The 7,787-nt window shown below is 40.6% G+C and overlaps 1 long non-coding RNA gene across 1 annotated transcript; it reads right to left on the bottom strand.

Annotated features, from left to right (window-relative positions):
- Nucleotides 1-1,527: 1,527 nt before the first annotated feature.
- Nucleotides 1,528-6,667, bottom strand: LOC120369490. The gene is made up of 2 exons (XR_005583189.1): nt 6,332-6,667; nt 1,528-1,834 (listed from the first exon to the last, which is right to left on the bottom strand). It is a non-coding gene; the product is annotated as an uncharacterized LOC120369490 (long non-coding RNA).
- Between the last annotated feature and the right edge of the window lie 1,120 nt (nt 6,668-7,787).

The following is a 7,787-nucleotide window of genomic DNA, read 5'->3' as shown; positions in this document are numbered from 1 at the left end:
GTGGTGCAGATTTAGCCCTTTTAACTGTCTGCAAATCAACTGCGATTCATGTGTTTATCAAACAGCTCATGCAAACAGATTTCTGTCTGGGTTGTTTTTTTTTCCCCAGCTGTTCACTTTGCTATTCTGTATTTGATCTGTGATTGGCCAAATGATATAGCTCTGCTATATGATTGGATGATCCCTTCCTTTAGTCTGGCTCTCACAGCTTGCTTTCCCAAACTGTGTAGGTAAGCATTAAGTATAATGTAACTCTTACTGATTTCACAGGGAGTTTTATTTGCATAAGGATTAGTGGCTGAGGCCTCTTTACAATAATTTATGGCAGACATTAATCCGAGTTGTTTCTCTGGGAATGTGCCATTATGGTAAGCAAGTTAAAGTTGAGAATCTGAGTGGTTCGTAGGGTTGCAAGCTACAACCTGACTGGTACTTTAGTGATTTAGTTTGCTTTAGTGATTTTTCCTTCGCTTGCTCAGCTACTTACAGTTCAAGTGCAGGGTTTTTGACAGACTCGGAGCCAGATCACCAGCTATGCTGTGAGCATACTTGGGGGGAGAAGATGTGTGTAAGGTGCTCCTTATATCCTTGCACTTGCTACCTGCCACTGGGCTACTACCCCTCCTCCCCCTCCTGCACAGGTGGGTGGACAGAGGCAGGGAGTAGGTAGAAATTTGGCTCTGCCCCCTCTAATGCCAGCTCATCTGAGTCAGTGCAGAGGCTCAAGTAAGCAGTGCCAGGAGATGGGCTGAAGCAGCTTATCGCCTCTAGGGAGCAAGGGGGAATAAAAGACCAACTTGTGACTCAAAGTAACAATTCAGTCCCTGCTTTGCTCTAGGTGCAGACATTATAAGGTTCCTATCAAAAAGCCTCCAGGTTAGGCTGGTCAGCCTGTATCTGGTGTCTACTTTTCCTTTAAGAACATAAGAATGGGTCAGACCAGTGCTCCATGTAGCCCAGTATCCTGTCTTTCTTTGCTTGTGCTTCATAGTTTTCTAAATCTACGGAGAATGGGGCTGTACCAGACAGAGCAGTTTAAACTTAATTTAAAAGCTTAAAATTTATCTTTACCTTGTTTATCTACAGAATGACTGTGGCGAGTATGTACAATATTTCCTTACACCCTGCTGCCTAGCACCCACTCCACTAGGTTTTGTTACAGTAGCTGTGGCATATGTTCCTTATTGGATAGTTACCATGGTTTCCAAAGGAAGCAGCATGTAATTATTGCATATCGCAGTTCTGACAAAATTCTGTATCGTACTTTGCAGTAACTCTAATTGAATCTTTTTTGTAGGCGGAAGATGAAAGTTTTAAAGGATAACTGATAAAATGTCTGAGGCTAGTGGGATGTGCTGTAGGTATGCTGATTAAAAAATACTCTGGGCTCAATGATTCTTACTGTGCCCATGTCAAATTGATGGAGCTAAGGAAGTTTTTATCTATTTAGGTTTTTATAAGGTCACCCATCACCATGGTATCTAAGCACCTTCTTCACAAAGTAACCAAACAATAAGGAGAAGTGAACATGATAGAGGTTCTGTATTTGTAACAATGTTCATGTATAATGAATCTGAACATTGCATGTTTTAAATGACAGTCAGGATCTCGGTTTATACATACTCAGCAATGAATGTAATATCCCCCTTTTTAGTTTTACACAATATATTGTAAAGAAACAGATCTTAAAATCTGCTTTCAATTCTGCTTTCTTCTTTTCCCCCTGGCTTTGTACTGTAAATTCTCAATTTATTAAAGAGTTGTCATTATTCTGGCATTTCATCAACAATGCACACATCAGGAAAAGCAGGCAAAAGTGTAATTTGTTCATTACCTGCAGGAAAAAAATGCCAAATATTTATAGTGTTTATTACTTGGGGATAGATTTTTGTCAATTTATTTCATTCAAGAACAGCCACCAGCCCATATCATTGTGCATTAATCTTTTCAGTCTCATTGACAAAATCCACTACTAATCGATTCCTCACATCTCTTGCTTTCTTATAACCACATGAGGCAACAAAGGTCATAAGTAAGTCACAAGATGTGTGAGCAGTCTGAGGAAAGCTGAGATGAAATTATTTTAAACCTCCATAAGTACAAGGTAACCTTCAAGTGCTCAAAGCCACTGATGTTATCTGCCAATCAGACCTAAAATAACATAGTTGTGACCATAATTAACACCTACATGTACTAAAAAGGAATTAAAGTTAAAAAGATGAATGTTGGATAACTGGAACTGATTCTGTATTGAGTTAGCTATAAGGTGTTTACATTACACAAATGAGACGCCAATGTTTGGATCAGAAAAGGGCTGATCATGAAAGCAGTGTCTCTTTGAGACTGGGAGATTTAAAAATAAAATGCCCAAAATCCCAACAAAAAAAGCCAAACAGACATTCACAATAACTTTTTAGAGGCAGTTTAAATTGCCACAGCTATAAAATTGTCCTTCTTATTAGCACAATAACTTGATTGGTTCAGGATGACAGGTCATAATTTCCCCCAAATTCAGTTAGAAATGTTTAACATTCTAGCAGGTACTTATTAAATTGTAGAATCAGTTTTTACATTGTATCTGATAGGCATGCACAAATTACACTGAAATATTAAAATATAACTACCAATACATTTTATATTTCAAGCACATGTGTGCATGCACACACATGTAAGCACAAAGCATGAGTCTTTTGCACACACAAGTGATCATTAAGCAATGCCAAAATATGGGGAGAGAAGCTCATCCAAGAATGTGACTGTGTCCAGCCCTTGAAGATCTATCAGCATCTGAAGACGGTTTCCTGTGGTACGCTTTGAAAGGTAGTTCCTGGAGCGTCCAGAGATATGCACAGAGTTCCCTACTTCTCCAACCAAAATACAGGCTTTGATGTTTCAACGTAATTGCCTCTTAATGGTGACTTAAAAGAGCCACTGAAGTACATATCAAAGATAGCAATTGGAGCAGGAAGATATGTCTGAAGAAAGGTTGTCCCTCTAATGTTCTTACCATTTAGACATAGGGCTTGTTTGCTGTTCATGCACATCAGGGAACTTTCAGTGCATGCCACGAAGGTCCACACAGGCCAATAGTGCACAAAACACTGTGTAGACTAAAATTTACACCTCACTGGTGTGGAGTAATGCAAGCCCTTACTGGGTAGACAAGCCCTTATTGTCAGTCTTCCCTTCCGTGCAAGAAAAGTTGAAGAATCTGATTCTCCTCCTCTCACACCTGTCTGACACTGTTAAGGAACTCCATTCATTCCAGGAGTTACTCCACATTTATCTCAGCATTAGAAGAGAAATCAGGCCCAATTTTTTTTCAGGAATTTGCTCACCCTATGAAAACTTGCATTAAATCTGTATTAATATCATTGGGATAGTAACATAGTGTCTATCTCTTCTTATTTCTTATGAAGTATCAGACGGGTAGCCGTGTTAGTCAGGATCTGTAAAAGCAGCAAGGAGTCCTGTGACACCTTATAGACTAACAGACATATTGGAGCATGAGCTTTTGTGGGTGAATACCCACTTCGTCGGATGCATCGCACGAAAGCTCATTCTCTGTCTAATTACGTCTGTCTAATACATTCTCTAATACATCTGTTAGTCTATAAGGTGCCACAGAACTCTTTGCTGTTCTTATTTCTTGTAAACTCTTTGGGGCAGAAACTATTATCTGGTTCATCAGGGGCCAAATTCTCATCAGGGGCTACGGGCACTACTGTAATATGAATATTGAATAATAATGTAACCTCCCTCCTTCCCAAACCAACGTAATTGCAGTAAAAGCTCCATAATTAATTAAACAGGATATCCCTGGATAGAAGGGCTTGAACCTAGAACTTTAGGAGGTTAAAGCACAAGCCTCTATTACCTGAGCTAAAGAACCCACCTTCTGTAGCTCAAAGGTTATGCTGATTAATAACCACCTAAACTTGGAATAGCCACTGGAGGGGACTAGATAGCCATACTGCTTGAGCATGGGTTAGATACTTTTAGTAAGATAAAAGGGAGCCTTGACTGTAGCCACTGTGCTTAGTTAAGGGCTTTAAAAATCCCACAATGCCAATTTTGGGCTAGAATGTGATGGGCCCTCCTGTCTCAGTATTTCCCCAGGGGAGCATGTTCTACCTAGTCAGCTGCCAAGAGCCACTGTGTAGACAAGCCATAGCTGGGACTTGGGGTAGAATAATAATAAAGGGTCTATGGTATGAAATAAAGATTGTTCAGTAACTTGTACTCACCCTGGTGTCTTGAAATTATGTGTTTGGCACCTTAAATGTGGCAGGAGGGTGTGGGGAGGAGGTATTACTATGGGCCTGCCCCCTTCCACACTAGTTAATAGAGCAGGCCAAATTCACTGGGGCAGTCTGCACAGTCATTTTTCACACTAGCTGCAGGTGGAGGGGTTGCACAACTGTCTCCCATATGGTTGGGGGAGCTGTGCACCATCTTCCTGCCTGGGCAAATAGCTAAAAACCATAATTTGGTCCTTAAGTCAATCCAAAATATTGGGCTAGGTTGTGTGTGTACTAAGTACAGTCTGTTGTGTGGAGTTGCACAGCTCCAGGGGCAGCTTAGGGAGGAACAATTCCTTCCTAGATCCCTGGAACACAGATGGCACTGGCTTCTGGTTGGTTGTTCTCCTTGTGTCCATCCCACTTTGGCACTGCCAGACCTCAGTAATACTGGCAGGGCACAAGATCAAAGTACAAGCTTGAGATTAAAATATTGTACAACAACAATTGTGATAAGAGTTGTACTAGCCTTGTTCATTTAAAAAAATGCCTTGTAACAGCTATTCCCTGATATAAGTGTGTTATAGATGATTATAAGCACTTCAATGGCTTATAACCATCATTGACACCATTTACTGTTGTAAGCAGCCCCTTGATCTATTAGTCTATAAATCCTTAAAAATGGATTAACCATTTATTAAAACATTTCTAAACTACTTACCCTTTTTAGAAACTATTTTAAAATGGCACTTTATGTTGAAGTGTGACCCTTCTTTTACCTCTTCTACTAAAAATGTAGAAACAAACTTCACAAATCTCTCTCGGCAGAGAAAGGTAAGAAAATTCAGTGGACACCGTTTGAGTTTTCAAACAAATACCTACTTATGTGGTAAAGTCCCACTTCTGAAATGCTATCTACAAAAATATTAAAGAAGTTGGAACTAAAGCAGTCAGTGAGGGTCAAGATTAAGAAATCCTCATTTTTCTTGAATACAGTCTATAGTACAGAGAGATTTGGTCAAAAACAATCTGATGACCGACATGGGAAATGGGCTCTGAGTTAGGGGTGAAGGAAAAAACCTTGGCAATTCTCTGTAATCAGAGAAAGGGCACCCAGAGTGATGAGGAGCTGTCTGCAATACAGTTTTTTACTTTCAAAGACTTGCTGCAAGCATATTTACTTTAATAGAAAGTTGCTGTCAAATTCCTGGAATTTATTTTCTTGGAATTAATAACTTTAATCGCTTTATTACTGATTGGAATGAAAGCCATTTTTGAGTTGCAAGAGATTACAGTGCCATCTTCCCTGGACACCAGTGTTTTATTATCTTCTAGATAAGAGAACTGCATCTGAATTACTCAATATCATGTCACTGCTCTCCTCAGTTTGAAAGACTTTATTAGCAAATAAAGAACATTTCTATAGGAAACAAGACTCATCAATTTTCCAAGATAAAAATATTATAAACAGATTTTTATCAGACTCAAGTAATATAAGACCAAGGGCTATTAGACTATACCTAAAATACTGGAAAATGTCATGTCAGGAAGAAACAATGGGCTGAAATTAAGAAGCTGGATTTTCCGGAGTTCCCAGTGTCACTGAAATTGGTAACTACATTTTTACTTTGCTCTTTGGCACTCCCCAATTTGCAAAGTTTGAGTTTTAAGGACGAGCTGCAAAACTAGAATGAAACCTTGAGTTAAGATGAGAAACATGCACTAGCCTCCACTCCAGTGGTGCCTGCAGAAATAAGTAACTGATGTTTTTAAAATTATTTCCTCCTCATTCACCCTTGAAATTCTCTGGCACTTCTGGATTTGCTGAAAGATCTGTTAGTGTGTGACATAACTGATTACCTCAGCCTAGTGCAATTCACTGAAAACCACTCTGCTCTGATTTATACCTAATCTTGTTTAGGTCCTAAAATAGAGAAAAGCAGTGATGTGATGAATAGCAATGGACAAACAACATACTCCGTCCTAATGTTCAGATAATATGATTATATTGCTTACAGAAGCCCCTTCCCCTTTCCAAGGGATTCTCTCCCCTACCCAGGACTATCACAAACTCCAAGACTTCCTCTCACCTGTGGTAGCTTCTGGGGGAAAGTGTGAAAGAGTGGCCTGTAACAGCTCCTCTGCACTTCATACTTGGCTCTCCAGAGCATGCCAGGTGGTTGCTTTTCCTAGCAGCAATCCTTATGAGAACAACTAGTCATAGCCTCAGCCCCACTCCCAGATCTTTGGTGTGGTGGGGAGGCACGGGCTGGGAACTAAATGATGCCACAGTAAAGCTTTTCTTCCTTGTAGTCACTAGTAAAGTAATGCTGCAGCTGCAGGAAAGTCTCCCGCCATACTGCTGCATTGAGTCCGCAGACAGCCTGAGATGGAAAGGAGGCTACAAAGAGGCAGCCTGCAGCTAAGGAAATACCCGGGTTTCCCTAGCAACAGGTTGAAAGCTTAGAATTATAGGGAATCCATGGGGTTTCCCTAGCTACAGACAGTCACTAAGGAGCATAGAACATCATTAAACTCCAGGCTGCCAGTACAGCAGCACACAGAAGCCTTTCTTGTTTCTATTGCTGAAATATGGGGGTATGATTAGACAGCCACTCAGCCTTCCTTGGAGTCTTTTCTATGGAATAGGGAGCCCGCAGCCACCACAGGTGGCTATCTGGAAATACCTGCTGAGAGAAGTGGCCACCCTCTACCCCCAGTGACAAATTTTGAAGAACAGTGAGCTGACACGACAAGCTGGAAGGATGTACAAGAGGTCACCAAACTATCAAAGGTGAGGAGGGAAGGGAGGGCAGTTCCTGGGAAAGAGGATGGAGAAAATTCTAGGGAGCTGCTTGCTGGGATCAAAGGGAAAGCAAGTTACTATTAATACTGCGGGTTGTCTCCACCCAGATATGGATTACACTCTATAATACAGCATTCTTCTAGTATGAACTAAATTGCCTGTCTGATAGTGGTATCCGCTGTTTTAACTCCAAATTGTGCATCTGGAGTGGTGTCCAATAAACTTTGTTTTTATAAAAACCACGTTCAAAGTCCTAGTTCTAGTCTCTGAGGCCCATTATGGTTTGGGGCCTACCTCTGCTGTGAGGAGTGCCTTATTGTTCACACTCCACAGGTCCATTGACCTTGTGACCAAGATAAAACTCTAAGGTGGTGGGAGGACTACAGCTGTGGCATTTATTGCCAGAGGAAATCAGCGGTGAAGGAAACTGTCTGACTTTGCTGATACTGAACTGGTGGGCCTTACATTTCAGTATGACCTTCCCCTACTGAAATGATTTCCTTTAGAAAAACAAACAAACCGGAAACAACGGAAAGAGATACTGTCAGATTTATATACCTGTTGCTTAACAAGAAAGATCCTTAACTTGGATACTGTTATTTGGACCCCACTGTGTCTATATAATTCCTTCATATTATGTTTGTGTACAGAGTAAAGGACACACAACCCTCATTCTAAAGGTGTAGATTGTTTAAGTGTAGTTGGTTTGGCATTTCCTGCCAGTGCAAAAATCTGTAATT

This window comes from Mauremys reevesii, linkage group 1, assembly GCF_016161935.1.
Source record: "Mauremys reevesii isolate NIE-2019 linkage group 1, ASM1616193v1, whole genome shotgun sequence".
Lineage (NCBI taxonomy): Eukaryota > Metazoa > Chordata > Testudines > Geoemydidae > Mauremys > Mauremys reevesii.
This window is presented reverse-complemented; position numbering and strand designations above follow the sequence as displayed.